The sequence below is a fragment of the Haliotis rubra genome, unplaced genomic scaffold (genome assembly GCF_003918875.1).
Source record: "Haliotis rubra isolate DU_JTF1 unplaced genomic scaffold, ASM391887v1 Scf1917, whole genome shotgun sequence".
Classification (NCBI taxonomy): domain Eukaryota; kingdom Metazoa; phylum Mollusca; class Gastropoda; order Lepetellida; family Haliotidae; genus Haliotis; species Haliotis rubra.
This window is the reverse complement of record NW_025765911.1, coordinates 23859-44027: the sequence shown is the minus strand read 5'-3', so window position 1 is coordinate 44027 and position 20169 is coordinate 23859. Positions and strand designations below refer to the sequence as shown.

At 37.8% G+C, this 20169-nt stretch overlaps 2 long non-coding RNA genes across 2 annotated transcripts; both read right to left on the bottom strand.

Moving 5' to 3' along the window:
• Positions 1–7068: 7068 nt before the first annotated feature.
• On the bottom strand, positions 7069–8314 carry LOC124274544. Its single transcript, XR_006897973.1, has 4 exons — positions 8272–8314; positions 7527–7583; positions 7308–7346; positions 7069–7160 (listed from the first exon to the last, which is right to left on the bottom strand). It is a non-coding gene; the product is annotated as an uncharacterized LOC124274544 (long non-coding RNA).
• Positions 8315–8931: 617 nt separating this feature from the next.
• On the bottom strand, positions 8932–10552 carry LOC124274545. Its single transcript, XR_006897974.1, has 3 exons — positions 10508–10552; positions 9106–9144; positions 8932–8958 (listed from the first exon to the last, which is right to left on the bottom strand). It is a non-coding gene; the product is annotated as an uncharacterized LOC124274545 (long non-coding RNA).
• Positions 10553–20169: the final 9617 nt, after the last annotated feature.

Below are 20169 nucleotides of genomic sequence, written 5' to 3'. Positions count from 1 at the left end.
CATACCCCCGCTTCCCAATTTGGACATGGAAATGACTGATATTGATATATATAATGTGACAAGGATCAGCAGCTCACAAGACTTCCCCCTTGACTCTACTAAACTTTATATACGTTAGATAATAGTTTTACCATGTACTGATTACAGTAATAATTTATTGAAACATTATGTTTTTGTGTTTTCCATGGAAACCTGACATACAATTGAACTTGTTGCACACAAGGAAGTGGACGTAGATGAAGATTGTTATTTTTTAGCACATGGCATATCTGTGGGTCATGATTAACTTGTGTATTAAGTTTGGTGAACCTAGCATGTATAGTTTCGATCATATGCTGTGGCCAGGTAACTGTCAAACACATTTTGCACTAAGTCATGTTTCCATGGAAACAAAAACTCAACAAAATTCTGCAAATACTTTAAAATAGCAAAAGGCACATCAATGGGTAATGATTAACATGAGTGTGAAGTTTGGTGAACCTAGCATGTAAACTTTAATAGATATGCTCCGGACAAAACCATCAAACACATTTGGCACTAAGTCGTGTTTCCATGGAAACAGCAAAAAACAAAATTCTGCAAATACTTTAAAATAGCAAACGGCACATCAATGGGTAATGATTAACATGTGTGTGAAGTTTGGTGAACCTAGCATGTAAACTTTAAGGGATATACTCCGGACAAAACCATCAAACACATTTGGCACTAAGTCGTGTTTCCATGGAAACAGCAAAAAACAAAATTCTGCAAATACTTTAAAATAGCAAAAGGCACACCAATGGGTAATGATTAACATGTGTGTGAAGTTTGGTGAACCTAGCATGTAAACTGTAAGAGATATGCTCCGGACAAAACCATCAAACACATTTGGCACTAAGTCGTGTTTCCATGGAAACAGCAAAAAACAAAATTCTGCAAATACTTTAAAATAGCAAAAGGCACATCAATAGGTAATGATTAACATGTGTGTGAAGTTTGGTGAACCTAGCATGTAAACTGTAAGAGATATGCTCCGGACAAAACCATCAAACACATTTGGCACTAAGTCGTGTTTCCATGGAAACAGCAAAAAACAAAATTCTGCAAAAACTTTAAAATAGCAAACGGCACATCAATGGGTAATGATTAACATGAGTGTGAAGTTTGGTGAACCTAGCATGTAAACTTTAATAGATATGCTCCGGACAAAACCATCAAACACATTTGGCACTAAGTCGTGTTTCCATGGAAACAGCAAAAAAACAAAATTCTGCAAATACTTTAAAATAGCAAAAGGCACATCAATGGGTAATGATTAACATGAGTGTGAAGTTTGGTGAACCTAGCATGTAAACTTTAATAGATATGCTCCGGACAAAACCATCAAACACATTTGGCACTAAGTCGTGTTTCCATGGAAACAGCAAAAAACAAATTTCTGCAAATACTTTAAAATAGCAAAAGGCACATCAATGGGTAATGATTAACATATGTGTGAAGTTTGGTGAACCTAGCATGTAAACTTTAAGAGATATGCTCCGGACAAAACCATCAAACACATTTGGCACTACAGTCCGTTTGGCTCAAAAGCGGACCGATGAATTGAAATCTAACTCGAAAACTAATAAACGTAAAATACTCAATGAAACGCTGATCATAATCAAAATATCACACCCACTCTGTGAGGTTTCTGCAGAATTTTTGTCCTAAAAATAAAAAAGTTGTTTAACAAACTATCATTAAAATATTGACACAGTTCACTGTTTGTTACGAGGGAGGAGTGCAGAGAAAGGGACAGCCAGGTGTTCGAGAAGCACGTTCACAGACAAAGTTATTTATTCATTTACCTGTGCTGTGCCGTCTCCATCCGTTCTCGAACACCTGGTTGTCCCTTTCTCTGCACTCCTCCCTCGTAACAAATAGTAAACTGTGTCAATATTTTAATGATGTATCCTATACAAGTACGTGTATACATTTATAAGTATATTACCTATATGGAGTTGGTAATCAGGTCTAATACATATTTGTAGTTTCTGTGACTATACTAGCATCGTCAAAGAGGTAGGTTGTCAAATTTTGAAATGCGCATATTTGCAGTCAATGTCACTAGCATGGGGTAAAACCCTGTTTTTAATCAATCGATGAGTCAATATCATCTGGTCTCTTGACATCAGTTTCATTGAGAGAGGTTTGCTAATGACGTTAATAGGGGAAGGGTCAGCACCCACAGCAGCGTTTGTGCAACATGTTGCAGCTACCGCATAACTGTTACTTCCTTTATCATTAAATGTGCTAACAATAGTTTGTTTGAGCATTTGTTTCAAAACATTACCTCTTTTTTCACAACCGATTCCGTATGGCAATACTAGTTCGAAAATACCCCTCCTCCCCAACCTGCTTGGTGGCGGTTGGGTAGCCTAGTGGTTAAAACGTCCACTCGTCACGCTGAATGTTCCATTCCCCGCATGGGCACAACATGTGAAGTTCATGTATGGTGTCCCTCGCGATGATATTGCTGGAATATTGCTCAAAGCGGGTAAAACCATAATATTCACTCACTCACTCCTTCTCTGTGTTTTCCGTGGTCACGTTATTAATTATCATCATACTTTTGTGTGGTGTGATTTCTTTCGAAATGTTATTCCCACATAAACCACTTACTTTTAATGCAACCTATCAGTATATATTCCTGTAGTTTCACATGAAAACAAAATATAACCTGCTAGTTTTGTATAGTATACCATGCACAGCAAATAATGGAACTAATAAAAGTGTTCCGTTATTCTGTTCCAGGTTTTTTTTTTCGCCAGTCTTCGTATCGCATTGTGTACTGCGCTAAAGTGGTGTTCCCTTATATTTTCCCTCACTATATATTTCCTAGTGCATTTTGAGCGAAATTGATGAAACTGGTAATTGTCTTTTGATCACACATTTACTTCAGTATACAACCTAAACCTACTAAGTACATACGTGTGTATGTTTCCTATTGCCTTCCAAATAAAACAAAAGCCAGTATTTGCTGAAAATCAGGAAGGAAAGTGATTCGATCAAACAACTGCTTTTATTGTCACGTATCCAAAAAAACTCTCGTCTTGGACCCCCAAAATCTGCAGCAAGTTCCGACCCCACGTCTTCATTTGAAAATTCAACTTCTACCTTTGCCAAAAAATCAAAGGAAGGTTTGGTCATGGCCCTCAGAGCAGTGGCTAAAACCCTTTCTCGCTGTATGAGAATACTTTGGGTCTTTTCAGCGTTCACCATGGCCAGTGCCCAAGTTTGTAATCTCCTTTGTAAGGTCAGCCTAATGGAAAACATACAAGAATACATTGTTCTATGCAGTGACTTGAAACCAAAACACACACCTAACTCCTACTACTGTTTTGAAGTAACATTAATACAAATTAAATACTACTTTTCCCCTGAGCGATACAAATATGACCATAATTATGACCTACAGCGTACACGCATATTATATATTCAATTGTTATGTCCTTCACTATCTTCCCTGTCGCAAAAATGTAATGGTTGGGTGATTATCGGTAATGACGTGGTGTGGTTGCCCAGTGAACATGAGACCTAGAATGTGGTTTCAACTACACTGAGAGAAAAGCAGAGCTATAATACTGATTAGTGAACAAGAACTGAACAAGAAACTTCACAACCGTTCCATCTTGCACACTTTGCACATATAACAGAACTTGGTGACCGTACTGTAATTATTGGCGTTATATGGAGTATTTAGCTTAAATGTCACCATCCCTAATCAGCCCCATTTCTGAACACAATTGGCCAAGGCCAGTAGTAGTCATATCTATAAGTGACAAGTGTGGTATCTTGCAGCCATTTGAGCAGTGGCATGAGCAGAACCATTCTTTAGGTAAATATGTTGTGCCCGTGTTATTGATCGGCACACGTGGGTTGCGGTGTACATGAGATCATGTCTCATATTAGTCCGTTCTTTATTCATGAAACCTTCCTGTCACCACGACTGGTTGAACTTGTTCAGACTTGAGATTGTGTCTAGCTTGTATTGGCATAGTATGGTAGAATAGAGGTTCAGGTGTTCGCTCACCACTTTTACCCATGTGTTCGAATCAACTACGAGTACAATGTCGCCAATTTCTGGTGTCCCACAAGGTATTATTGCTGCTATTCTGCTAAAAGCCTACCATGTTGGTTAGCTCACTCAGTCAGTATGTCATTCACTCGCTCTTGTTATAAGTTACTCAGGGTATGATTATCATTTCTATGCATTACTGTTCGAATGTTGAATTGGTATCGTTATGCTGAGTAAGCTGAAGGTCTGGCAAGTCGTCTTCGTCCTAATCCACATCCTGAAACAAAGGATTGCATGTAAGGACATTTCATGTGCTTAACTAAAGTGAATTTAACAAAAGCCATACGGTTAAGTAGGTCAAATATATTAAGTACACTTTGATAAATAGTTGTGTATGTTATATATTCATGAGAGTACTGAATGAGCGAGTATGGTTTCATACCATTTCATCTAGCAATATTCCTGCAATATCACGGGGGTGTTGCACACATATGGGGAAACGAAGCCCAAACGTCGGCGTGACGACCTAAGGCTTTAATCACTGGTCTTCCCAACCATCCCAGGCCTTCAATGGCTATACATAATCTTGACGCGGCACTATAATCATCACACAGAACTTAACCTTGTTTCCATTCAGAAAATGGGATGAGGTAAATCATAGCATATTACCATTCACCTTGACATTTTCACATTTTGACCAAGCTTGCACATTTTAAAGTCATGGTCATGAAAGAAATGTTTAGTATATGAATTGGACATATGAGCTTATCAATATAGCTACATACGGAACATATACTGCCAACCACAGAATTGAATACTGTGAACAATACAGTTACTACACAAACGAACGACAGAAAAAGCGAAAGAAAATGAAAGAATTGCATCTAAAATGTTTGCGAACTATATCCTTACCACATCATTTGACACCATAGGTTTATCCTGAAAATATGTCTATACAATATAAGTATGAGTCTACATGTGTAGCTATCATTTTACCTTGCAAATGTGTCCAATTCAGTGATGGCTCTATACTGCTAATTCCGTTTCACAGGTTTATAGAATATAATTGGTATGTAAATATCATGACACAATTTTAAAACGCATATTCATTCAGTCACTCACCTTTCACAGGTACAGAAGACTCCGTCACTTACCATTACGGGGTCATGGATCATTATTTGTCCCTGCCTTGCCAAGAAGGATACTGTGGGAGTGCCGGTGTCGGTGGGAATGACCTCGTCATCAGCCACTTCCTAAAATGATAAAAAGCGTCTTATTCTGTAAACAATAACCACTATGTTTGGTCTTTTTTTCAGAAGTAAATGTAATATCATAAGCATAATGCATAGCAGCAGTTTTTTTCACTGACATATGTTCATATTGTAAAAACATATTTTGTTGTTGTTAGCCTCGTTCTTTAGTACGGTCGGTTAATTTTGGTCCCCCATTTGTCCTGTTTATATCTCATTACTATCCACACGTACTACACCTACAATTGTTTTCATGCGTTTAGATTTATATCTCAAAAAGACAGGTTACTTCTGTTCTTAACTCACCAAAGGATGCTCACTGACGTTTATGCTTTGTGCCTCATCGATCTCTCGAGCATTAGTATCAGTTGCTGCACCACGTGTGGTACGCCTGAAGTTGAACAAAACATCACATGCTTCACAAAACATTGATATCTAAAGTCACTTGTAAGCTTCTCTGTCACTGAAAGCTATAGAAGTAGTTGCTTGATAACGGTGTTAGAACCTACACCGAAACGTCGCTCGAAGCTGGTCATCCACATATTGTTTTATTGCCTTACTGCTCCACCTTGTAAATGTCTCTGTGAAGCTTACAGAAAAAAGAGGACACTTTAAACATCACTTAAAGGTATGTATATCGGAAATTATTATATATCGTACCTCGTGCTTAACCTTCGTCCTCGCGAACGGCTACGTGCATTCCTGGTGCGCTGTGAACCGTACATGATATGACATTAATATCATAAGTGATATTGGCGCTGTTTGAAATATTTGAATACGTTCCTTGTGTGTTGCATAAACATGTACATCAAAGTCATATATTCAGAAGAAACTAAGAAACGAAACATCAACCACATAGTAATACAAAATATTAAACCTGTTACTTTATTTCACGTGACCTTAATTTTTCACCAAACAGATTACACAAATACCATACCTAAAGAAAAAAATCTGTCACCATTTTAACACTCGGTATAGAAAACCCCTTTGCAATGGAAATAGTTGTATATTATATGGGATATCACACTGATAATACAATATACAAGTACTGATATTGGGGAAAAATATCGTACAGCTACATGTTTCAGTCATGTTTTCATTTGATTTGTGAGGCGAGGTAAGTTTTATGTTTACACTAGTATCACTAATCAATGTACTCATAAAAGAAATGAATTATTTTGCAATTTTGATATAGAAACTTGTGTGGGGTGGCACTTTCATATCACACTTGTGTCTCTTTGTACAAACATAAACATAAACCTTTTGAAATTTGGTGCATTTCTAGTGACAGTTGTACAAGGAAAATAGTCACAACGAAATCATGAAGAAAGTGCTCCTCAAAGTATCAGTAAAATTGCAAATGATGTATTGAAAGTTATTCGTATTGTGGTTGGTTGTTAAACTGATGAAGAGAAAATAGAAAAAAAACCCACAATAAGCAAAGTAAATCATAGTTAAAATAACTAAGTCTCACACACAGAACACACAAATTAGACGGAGCAAGCTGTGTCGACTTAATCGCGGTGTTGCTCTGTACGTGTTGATATATGAGCTCACATTATTATGCATTATGATATGAAAACATCATGTTAAATTCAAAATCGGTTTAAGTATACAGAACTTACCAAACTGATGACACCTGCGGTGTTGGTACTGGAGTCTGTTGTTGTAGATGAGGCTCCACTGGTGCCCTTGGAGTAGAGGGAGCAAACAATTTGCTGTTTTTCGGTGGTGTTTCCATGCATTGTCTTGAAATATGCATTACATAGCTAATATGATGCAAACACATCATTGAGGTTTATCACATACCTTGCACTGGATCTCCTTCGTGGCATACTTTCTGGTGTATGAAAATCCTGAGTGTTGCCAGACTCCTGGATGGATGTAAAGAAAATGTTTGCGTTATCCTGCTGAGATAAACTCAGGTATTATCAAGGTATTTTTCGCACTTATTCTGTTTGAACTTAGCTCCATGAAACACAATTTAGATTGTTTATCATGATCATAAAATGTATGCATACCACTGTTTCCGAGGTTTCACTTGGCCGATGAGTATTTGCCTGTGAACAGAAAATGTAAGACTCATTGGATCGAAAAGTGCACCAGCAGCTGAAAAAAGCCAGTTATGTATCATTGGTGAATCACAAGTAAATACACAACATCTGGAATAGCTGCAACGATATACAAATTACATTGTCTGCAAACAAAACTATTATATGTATCAGTACAAGGACGCTTACCATTACTGGCACATTCACAGCAGCATCCTCTACAGCAACATCCCCAACATGAGCATCCTATAACGAAAATGTCTGTCTTCAAATAAGCTTTGAAATCTAGCAGTAACCATAACCGCGATCTTTGGAAAAAAGGGTGCCTATTCTCGAGGGTGTACCAGCTGAGACAGATCCTAACAAGTTTAGACATAGGTTAGGACATCCCACCGTTAGGATAAGACCCATTGTCGAAACGATCCTATCCCTGTGCTAACTTGAGCTACCTATCCTGGCTAGGACAGTGAGCTCTTGAGCACGTGAGATAGAAAAAAACTTTATTCACTTGGGTATTCCCCTAAATAGTACTTCCGTTCATTGCATGAAAAACCCATATATAAGGGCACCTACAATCTCGTTGACAAGATAAATGGAAAGACTAAAAGTCAAATAGCTTGAAAGCAGTGAAATACAGCTCTTGATGGGGAACTTAGTAGATATAGATGTAAACATCATAGTTATTATTACAATTCATATCTTGTATCCAGAAAAACACATAAACTCATATTCGGATACATCTAAAATATTCAATGATATTTGTTAATATAGATCTATATGTTCTAATTCCCCTCCTTCAGAAAATGAACTGTATTGTTATGTCTTCATATATTCGATATTTTCATCATTCTATAATGGCTAATAAGGTTTTTGAACATTCATGTATTGAGCTAGGAGATAAATCTATTATATTTATCAGTACAAGGACGCTTACCATTACTGGCGTATTCACAGCAGCATCCTCTACAGCAGCATCCTATAACGAAAATGTCTTCAAATAAGCTTTGAAATCTGATATACGTCTAGTCACTGTTGCAAAGTAAACGAATTCATAACGAATTGATTAATCAGGTTCTCGTCAATGCATCACTAATGATAGTGAAGTACGTTTTCAAAGTGAGAAACATGCTGATTGTATATAAAGCTAATGCATAAAGAAAGAAGAAGAACATGTAAATGAAACAACCATACTCCAAGGTAAGATGGCTAAGTATCACAACCAGAAGGCACAGGTTTAGATGGAGCAAGCTGTGTCGACTTAATCGCGGTGTTGCTCTGTACGTATTGATATATGAGCTCACATTATTATGCATTATGATATGAAAACATCATGTTAAATTCAAAATCGGATTAAGTATACAGAACTTACCAAACTGATGACACCTGCGGTGTTGGTAGTGGAGTCTGTTGTTGTTGTAGATGAGGCTCCACTGGTGCCCCTGGAGTAGAGGGAGCAAACAATTTGCTGTATTTCGGTGGTGTTTCCATGCATTGTCTTGAAATATGCATTACATAGCTAATATGATGCAAACACATCATTGAGGTTTATCACATACCTTGCACTGGATCTCCTTCGTGGCATACTTTCTGGTTTATGAAAATCCTGAGTGTTGCCAGACTCCTGGATGGATGTAAAGAAAATGTTTGCGTTATCCTGCTGAGATAAACTCAGGTATTATCAAGGTATTTTTCGCACTTATTCTGTTTGAACTTAGCTCCATGAAACACAATTTAGATTGTTTATCATGATCATAAAATGTATGCATACCACTGTTTCCGAGGTTTCACTTGGCCGATGAGTATTTGCCTGTGAAAAGAAAATGTAAGACTCATTGCATCGAAAAGTGCACCAGCAGCTGAAAAAAGCCAGTTATGTATCATTGGTGAATCACAAGTAAATACACATCATCTGGAATAGCTGCAACGGTATACAAATGGTATTGTCGGGCACAAGAAGCTATTATGGCGTTACAGCTAAAATACAGATAATTCTCCCCACAGATATGATCATTATCTTGCTGCTTCGTTTTTTTAGGATAAGACCCATTCTTGAAACGATCCTATCCCTGTGCTAACTTGAGCTACCGATCCTGGCTGGGATAGTGAGCTCTTGAGCACGTGAGATAGAAAAAAAACCTTAATTAACTTGGGTATTCCCCTAAATAGTACGCTCATTCATTGCATGAAAATCACATACATAAAGGCACCTACAACGTCGTTCACAAGATACATAGAAAGACTAGAAATCAAACTAAAAAAGCTTGAAAGCAGTGAAATACAGCTTTTGATGCACTTAGTAGATCCAGATGGAAACATTATCCATTTCATTTCTTGTATCCAGATAAATAGAGGCACCTCATATTCGGATATCTAAATCATCTATTTAAATTTGTTAATATCTATCTGTCCTAATGACCCTACTTCCAGAAAAAGTGTATCGTTATGTCTTAATGTATTCTATCTTTTCATAATTCGATAATGGTTTATAAAGGTTTTGAACATTTGAAATACTAACAAAATATTAACATATGTGCAAAAAATATTTTCATTATATTTGCTTTTTTATGAAAATCATGACTTCAAATCCCATTATGCATCATCTAACAAAGTGAAAATTCACCTAGGAAATAAACAGGAGTTACTTCACTTATCCAGCTGGTGTTTACACTCACATTTTACAGCAATGTGACAGATTGCCTATTCATTACCGATAAATTGATACTATAAACACAAACAACTCTTCTTAACCCATCAAACCTGTGTGCTGTGAAATGCAATTTATATTGATTGACGTCAAAATTGGTGAACAAACAAGTACCACACATGTTGACTTCCACTAAGATAGACTTAGCACAGGTCAGAACCTAATTTAGTATTTGTCCTCAGTTAGGATTACCTAGCTCTAGCATTCCTTTTGAGAATAACGTAGGACAACTATCCTAGACCCTATGAGCAACTTTAGGATACGCTAGGGCAAGGATCCTTTCGAGAATAGGGGGGCTGGCACCTACGTTTAATTTATCGTAATAAACACCAAACACAAGTATTTAGGTTTACATTTCAGTCATAAGTTGATACTAAAAGGTGATTTTGAAATGTGAATGGTACTTGCAAAATCATGGTATGTCCTGCATTTTTACATGACTGAGAAGTCTATTTCACATTGTTACCTCAGTGTGCAGGTAAAATCTTATAGGATGCGTTGTTTCCTTTTTTAAGTTAGCGTCGAGGGTCTCAGATTCCATCCATTTCTCTGACACCCTCATGCCATTGAAAAACTCTAAATTATACTTAAGACCGTCTATGGCCATGAGCTGACTTTTGCCACTTGGGAAATATAGGTCCTTCACTTCTTCTGTCAACTGTTCGAGCGTGAACGTCTTGTCCACGTCAAGAAATTTCTTTCCTCCCCCCTTAGGTTCTGATATGAGGCGGGTATGCCCTGCATCAGTATGCTTCCACCCAACACGCAGTCTCCGGGTGGGCAGTGTTTTCGCATTGCACCCCCTTCTGTTGTGTCGCATGTTGAGGAATCTTTGGAGCACTGATTGCTTTGGACCTTAATAACAGGACAAACTTCGAATAAAATTCGGAATACCTTACAATTATTACAGTTGAAATAAGAGGACAAAAGGAAATATTGCGTTCACCATATGTAGATAAATTATTGCTCCTAAATAAATGAATATATGCTAAGTAACCCAGGTATATCAGCAGGATAACGATGCTATATTCGCCTTTCCGAAGATGAGAATGGATGAGAATTTCCACGGAATTCCAGATTTCATCGCACTGGGGTCATTGCATATGGCATGGGAACCTGCCACCCCCAAGACCCAAGGCTCATTTTCCTCTTTTTTCACTCATACCCATTATCATCTGTGCAAAACAGAGTTACCGTTCTTGGTTTGGAACTCTTTAATTGGGTGATACTACAGGGTGCCAAGTTCATAGTTTGACTTATTTGCTCTTAGCAAAGTGAAAATCAAAATATAATAACCAAAATGAATGTTAGCTGCCATATATACTGGCCACATAAAGAAACTGTGCACACAGAATATATAACTAAACATGTGAACATAGCAAGTATTGGAGACAATCAAACGCTCATGCAGGTGCAAGCCGACGTGACGTCAGTGATGGTGGCCTATGCACTTGCAATGTGTTGCGGCACCTGCAACCTGTGCTGCTGCACACAACATGTGAAACTCGGAAAATGCTGTCACTGTCGAAAGCTTCATATTTGGTCATTCAAACGTTCACAAATTCACATGAGAAGTCACATGCACATCACGCCAAGATTAACATCTGCTCAACGTCATGAAGCCATTGGAATGGTTCGAGCAGGCATAAGCCAACAACAGGTGGCAGCACATTTCATAACATGATAGCTGCATTGGTCAGGCGTTCTGGAAACAGTAATGACGTCGCCGACCACCCACGTTCATGGTGTCCCCGAGTACCGACGCCAAGACAGGACAGATGGATTCGGGTGACTCATCTCAGACACAGGTTCCAGACGGCAGTGACCACGTCCCAAACATTCCCAAGGCCTTCAATGCTCATTTGGTAGCCTCTATGCGTCGTGGATGCACTGTTGTGCTTCACGCGCATGAATGTCATACCCGTTATTGACTTTTGTTACTTCGACGTGTCACCCCCTACTCAGTTTTGAACTTCTTACGTCATCGTTACGGATATTGTTCATGTTCTTTTGACATTTTGTTGTGGCCCGATACTTCAGCTTATAAAATGTCTACATCATTGCGTCTTTTCTGTGTTGTATTCCAATTCTGAAGTAATGTTCTATGTGCACAGTTTCTTTATGTGGCTAGTATATATTTTCAGTTATTGTTCATGAATTCCCAAATGTAAAAAGTTCCACTATTAGATATTAATATCAATACATACTTTCTATATAGTACATTGTTTGTTACTATTTGATATCCACAACCTAAACATTCTTCAGTTCAACTAAGTTCATTGATGAGAGAAGTGATGGATGAAGGAATGCATAAAGTTTCAATGTAAAAAATGAACCGCCTCCGTGGTTTAGTGGCTACAGCGTACGCCAGGAGAGACCAAGGTGGCGATATTGATCCCCGGCCGCGTCATACCAAAAGACGTTAAAATATGGCACTTGTTGGTTCCTGCTCGACATTAATGCGTAACAACAAGGACTGGTGTATGATGTGTCTGTGTGGGGTATTCATGCTTAACTGTGGCATGGTATCTGAGTGAGCTTGCACCAAAAACCAGCTTAAGTCTGGACTAGTACAATCAGCCACATATACACACGCATGCACGTGCTCAAAGACATTTGTTTTGAACACTTCATCGATGGTAAAGTACCAAGAGATAGATATGTCATCCCCTCTGTGTTTCCAAAGAAAACGTGTTCAACTTGAGTTTACTCTATTTGTTTCCTGTCATCTTGGTAATAGTAACTGTTCTACGGGTTCGAAATCCCAACATGATCTAGAATCTACGCCTTTTGTCACTTTTACCTGTGCTTTCGATCGAATGATTGAAAAACAGAAACCATATTTTTTTCTAAAAGATGTGATTTTCCTAATTTGATCAAGGATATTACACTGACATATATGAGGTTTTTTTTCTCAGCAGCAGTAAATAGATGATGATATATTTTCACATTTAACCTGTACAATTTGACAATAATTGATGAAGCAAATCAAACAACCTAGTTTGGAGTATAAATAATAGTATTTTTATTTTTTTGATAAATTCTGCTACATGGTAAGTTAGTGGTGAAGTCCAATTTAGTGGAGAAACAATCTTCGATGTAATCTTCGATATAACTATACTAGTATATTATATATATAGTGAGTGCTTTTAGTGAGTTTACTGTACATTATACACTTATCTTTCAAATGTGTCTGATCAGTGATGTTCATGGTGGTACATGTAATGATAGTTCTCTAATCAAACAAAACCATGAACAACTATAAATGATTTTCAATATCTCAACTCCATGACAACATGATCAAAGTGAGCAATATTGTATTGCTATAATAATACTTTGTGATAATTCTCCGTGTTTGTCTCCACCTTGGCTGGTAACATTATGAAGTTTCGAAATATTAAATATGTGAAAGGTCACATGCAACGTAAAAAACAACTTTGCATATTCTGATACCTTTCGGTATAGACGTATAGTAACAAATTATCAAAAATGCAAATTCAACTTAGAAAGGTGAAAAATAACGCAATGAAAAAAACCCCGCGGAATCTGAGTTCAAACGATTCACTAAATTGACCCCAGCTGGGGTGAAAAGTGGTTTCAATTGCTGTGCTGCACTGTACTCATAGCGCACGCGCAGTGAAAAGGTTCGCGCTGCTTGAAGCGGGATACCCAAATTATAATATAAGGTCGTGAGCAGGAATAGTCTAATGTTGGTTGTGTATAGAAACAACAAATATTAAATAATATCCTCGTTACATAAAAGAACCTTGTTAAGGATCTATATCTACTCAGCTATGTGCCAACCAGTGAGGCGTTCTACTCGGAGCTATTTTTCTAATGTTTTGTTAATATTTCACAGGCGCGAGCTTTTTATATGTTAGGACAGTAGATTACCTAGATTACTTTTTATATGTTATTACAGTAGATTTCAGTATATATAATTTCATTTGACTGTTTCACCACACATACTTCTTACCGAGTCACTTTCTCACTTCGATACTTAAAAGCAATGTCATTATTTAGCGTTGACAGAATTTATAACTGTGATATAGATATGCCTCTGCAACAGACAAAACTTAATGTCTGTTGTATTAACAACTATGTGTCTGCCTGCCTGTCTGCTAATGCAAATATGCAAAAAACAACTTCGATCACTGACCACGTGCAATTTGAACTTAACACCTATCATGCTATACACCACAAACAAAACGCATTGATTTATGGCACGTGCACCCGAGTTCGGTGTCTGGCAAAGGCCACAGCACCTGTGGCCACCAATACATCGGAGAAACCCTGACACACCTTAACACCAGACTCAAAGGACACTCTGTCAACAAACTAGACGTGAAATCCGCCATCTCTGAACACATCATTAACAACCAAGATCATCACATCATCATCAAGTGGGAAGCTACCAAAGTCCTGTCCGCCAACAACAACTGGCGCCAAAGAAAACTACAAGAAGCCATTGACATCAGGAGACACCAGCCAGCCATGAACCGCCACCAAGGAACCCACCTGCCCAATGCCTGGGACTTGTTACTTTGTTGCATGGAATCATTGCGTTATCAATGTCTGTGCTAACCATCTTACTCTGGGTCCATCTGTTTGTACTAGCCTCTAGTTGTCTTTCTCTATTGCGTTTATCCATTCGTGTTATTTCAGTCTACCTCCTATCTGCCCTTTGTCCATTCTCCAGAATTTATGAAATGTGAAATTTGTGTCACACGAAGTTCTGCCTAACTACAGTCTTAGTGGTAGGGAGATAGCACTAGGAAATGTAAAAAAGGAGAGATTAGTGCAGAAACGTCAAAAGCGAAGGTTTTTTTAACAGACCATAGCTGTATGCAAATTTGTGTGCGATGATATCGTATTACAAGGGTGACGTTGTGTTACTTACTTCAGTGACATATTATGCGCTAAATACGAGCTGATTTGGGCTAACTCTAAGGGCTTTGTATCCAGTACGTACATTCGGATGTTGTCCACGCATCACTTGCAAGAATTACATGAGAAGCATGGCAAAAGGCAGAGGACCATGTGCTGGACATCCAGGCAGCCTACAGCGTGATCGCGACGACGTCAGTGATGTCAGACTAGTCGTTACACCTTTGACCGATTCCACGTGGGAGTCTGACTAGTGATTCAGGCGTTGGGTTCGGGCTGGGGGTTACATATATCAACTAAGATAAGATAATCCTTCATGGTAATTAAACAGGGGATGTAAACGGCACGTCATAACAATTTACAAATAATATCCAGTCCTGTGGATTTTTGGGTGCTTATGGCACCTATATATTTAGAGACATTAAATGCGATAGCTGATATAAGCTTTTGTATAAGTATCATACACTGTTACATATCTCAACAGAAACTTCATGACAGAAACACACGTAAGATGTTAATAAATACTAGTAGATGAGGCATATTCAACACACATGTAAATGCATGAAATTTCGTTGAGATGCCCCCTTGTAATATAGTAATAGTGCGCTTATATGGCGCTCATATCCAGGCACATTGCCTGCTAATGGCGTAACGTTCATTTCTATCCCACTATATAGGACACTATCGTCCTCTCCCATCGTAATTTCTTGGCCACTTGCCTTCAACTTGGTTTCATCAAACAATATTCGTTCTATGAAATACCTTTGAGAGTCTACACTACGAAGTCGCACGACCGTCGTTTACTCACAGTTTACTCTTTTACCATCTGTGCCTGCACATGGTAAAATAGGTATGGTTTTCTTTCAGTTTTAATTTGTTATTCACCAGTGTGCAAAAGAACCGTTATTGCGTTGCATCTTCTGGTGTGATTTATTCTGAAATACACCTTTTTGATTATCACAAATGCTACAGTGAGTGAATCACAAGTCCACCAGGGCTAGTTACAAGATAAGGGTGGGCTAGGTTCATAATAAACCCACACTGTGAAACTTTGATATGACAATGATGAGTTGGACACATTTAATATTGTTTCCCAGCAGCAGCTTCATTGTGTACCTGAGGTCGGCTAGCTTCAATACTAGCTGGCGTCCCCAAAGGTAGAGCACATGCCTCCTTAGCCCTCGCCAACAGGTCTAGTTTGGTTCTAGTTGTGTTCTGTTTTCTTTTCCTTACGTAGGGACGTAACCGCTTTACTGTCATTTCATGAAAATGTTCATCTTGATGTTTAACGTCGGACGCCATTTCTTGAGAATACTTGGCGGAAGTGGGTGACGCTAAGGGGACTTAACTGTAAATTGTTTTTCAAAGGGAGATAATAACACATTTCGGAAAAGCGAATAGCATCTCTTAATTAGCTCAGCCGGAGCAGGTATACCAAGACTTACCCGCCCTGTGTAGGACCAGTAATTGAGACTAATCACGACGCATTTACTAAATGTAGGCATATGACGTTCTTCACCCGTGCCATGATGCGTTAACGGTAGATGCGTTTGGTGTCAAATGTAACACTATAATGTTTGCACTACAATTTTCTCGTTCATACTTTAACACACACATTGGATGTTTCCTTCCTATGAACACATACACCACACAAAATGACTGTATTGCCCACATTTACTAACGTTAGGTAATATACGTTTCATCCGGCGGCCATATGAACAACGTTGGAAATCTACGTATCATCTGGCTGTCAGATTTACACACACGTTTAAAAGAGTGTTTAAATTAACGTACACTCAACTCTGTATTCACATGTATTTCACAGGTGTGTAAATCTGGCCATTGTTTTCATGTGTTTTCTAGCATGTGTAACATATGTAAATGCTGTGATTGTAGACATGCATTTTGATACCTTTGAAATCTCGTATGACCAGGGTTAGGTTTGCCATATATTTAGTACACGCGTAAATGGTTGGTAATGGATAAAGAGTGTTACAAGATTTACACTATTTTAACATGCATTTCAATGGTTCTGTAATGTAACTTTCACATATGATTCGTTAGCGCGTCGGACCACGCCATAATGCACGGAGGTCATTAGAAACACATGGCGAAGTGATACCCATGACTGAGCACCGCTATTAATATGCCTGCCTTTCTTGACATACACATGATGTCTGTTTAAAAGGTTCAAATATTGGGTCTGTGGGCTAGAGCGATATGTATGTTAGGGAGTGTGTGTGTGTGTGTGCATGTGTGTGAGAGGGAGGGGTGTTTGATGGGGCAGGCTTAGGGTGGGGTGATGGCGGTGGGGTACTGATAAGCCTTTCTGCAGCTGGTCAGTAGGTAATACCGTTTATACTTTTTGCAATAGAAATAACATTACACTTTAAATAACTGATCTTAGGTACACTTCTTATATATAACATGCAAGGAGAGACTGCTTATTGCAATAAAACACAGACAGGTGTGTTCACACAGACATGAACAGGTAGGTCCCTAGTTTTAGTGCACACTTGTATAAGTTTTATTTTTTATTATCTATTCTTTTAAAAATGATGATTACAATGTATGAATGATTCCCGGTGTAAATTACTGTTGTAAATGTGTAAACATGCATATACGTACTTGGTATAACCTCTCTTTTATTCGGAATCTAGATATTATCCCATACGGACGTTTTCTAAGATGTAAGTTCCCCGACGGAATATATATAAGTGTACACCTATTTTGATTCCAGTTCTAGGGTAGATTATAGAAAATTCTTGTGATTACAATTAGTTCATAAGCTTAGGTAACTACGCAGTTTCGATAATTACTGGAAGTTTACCACCTCACAGCATTTGTTACTCATGCGTTTTCATTTTCGCTTTTTTGATCTCTGATTTGTTATACATTACATAATTATGGTAATCATTTTGGCATCCCGATATCATGGAATAAATGTTTACTTATTAATCTATCAAAGTGCCGAAACTTATTGTCTGTATGTGTTACTGTTATTGAGTGAAACTGTTAAATGTACCTTCGTACAGAATTTCCAGGACATAGAAATTGAAAATTGCTAAATAAATGGAAAACTAAATTATTATTCATATACCAGTTTTAAAGTATCAGTGTGCAGATGTTCAATGGATATTAAGACCAAGTAAATTGGAAGATTCACAGACTAACAGTATTTCTTTACAGTATTTCCTTACAGACATATATAGAAAATTATTTTTACGGGTATGGAACGAATGGGGTAAAACATCTGCAAAGCATCTGAGTCAGCTGAGATTATCCTTTAAAAAAACATCATATGTACATTTAACAATTACTTATCATTAACTGCAACCAAAGCATTACATAAATGCCATATTTCCAGACAGCATGACATCACCTTTGGCCGGAGTTCCAAATATTTGACATCGAAACCTGTCAGTTAACGCAAAGGAAATAACCCTTGTGTTTTACAATGATGCCTTAATCATAGTCACAATGAAGCATAGGTTGCCATGTGTTTTGCAATATGACTGAGTCAGTGAAATGCTAATATTTACCAAATAAAATTAATCGTAATGAAGCCTTCTTTAAGCAGTGACTTAACGCCATACATAGCTAGACTTGCTTAGATCATTAAAAAAAAAAAAAAAAAAAAAACCACACAATAAAAACCTAACAACTTCATGCAAGGCATCATAGATATTTCACAAACATAGTACAGGACCCTTCCCCTCATTAGCGTATTGCCTCACCACTTGCGAATTAAGCGTTCGCAGATGTAAGGCGTTAGCAATACAGTAAGGTCAGGGCGGAAGGGGAAATAAAATAGTTCTGTGACTGTGAGACACTCTGGGAAAATATGTGGAAAACCAAATATTTTGGACAATAGACCATTGTTTGGGTATTTTAATTGTAAATATGATTCAAATATCTTAGCCTAAATTTCTATATCCTTAGATATAATTGAAAAGTATAACAGCACGAGTATTCATTTTGTCTTTTGTCTTCTACCCGACCTTACTAGACTAACAACTAGTCTCTGAAATAAACATATTTTACAGAAAAAAAGTTCATAGTAAAAAGGAAAAATATAATAAAAAGGAGCCCTGAGACATTCTCCTGAAGCTGTGGAAATCTACACTTGCCACATTTTTCTAGACTTGCGTGGGCTTGGATATATTTGCTTCAGGGTCTGTATGACAGACTACGTCCCTACATACGCTCAATCACAAGTGTCTCCAGGTCACGGAGAATCATTGGTGCAGGGGCCCATATTGCAATTCTCGTGCGTTTGCATGTGTTGTTGACGCGGCATGGACGCCTTGTAACATAACTATTTGATTATGATTCACAAACACATGCTCATGATATGGTCGGAATCATGCCACGGATTAGCAGATATTTATAATGAAAACAGGTTTTAATGTAGGTGGCTTGAAACTTGCTATTACAAAGGCCAATAGATTCGATCACAATACTTTTCGTTTTACAACTTCTTTTCTCTTAACATGCTGACCTCAAAACTGATTTAAATTCTAATCGCTGATTAAAGAGTAAGACAATAAATTGTATGTCAAATTATCGTTACCATGACATAACTATTTGATTATGATTCACAAACACATGCTCATGATATGGTCGGAATCATGCCACGGATTAGCAGATATTTATAATGAAAACAGGTTTTAATGTAGGTGGCTTGAAACTTGCTTTTACAAAGGCCAATAGATTCGATCACAATACTTTTCGTTTTACAACTTCTTTTCTCTTAACATGCTGACCTCAAAACTGATTTAAATTCTAATCGCTGATTAAAGAGTAAGACAATAAATTGTATGTCAAATTATCGTTACCATGACAACCCTGTGATATTTTATGTAAGAGAGCTATAAATACGATGCTGGGTGTGGCAGTACTACTGCAGTTGATAGTGTCTGTCGTAAATTTTAATAAGTTGCTTCAACGCTATCACTAATCACTGGGTATCTATACAACTATATGTGTGATGGAGAAGCACTTGCGTCGCTAGTACATCGTGCACTACCCCTTTCTCGTTTGATCTTCTCAAGCGATTGTTACAAGTTCGAAGAATCCTGGTCAAAGTTGAAACGTCTTAAGACTATTCCCTAATATTCTGTAACATACACATTGTACCTAAAATGGGTAGAGCTTCCGTTCGGGGGAATATCAGAAGGACAGCGATACATTTATCTCCAATGTTGTAGAAGGCACTCCACTTACTTAGGAAAACAATAA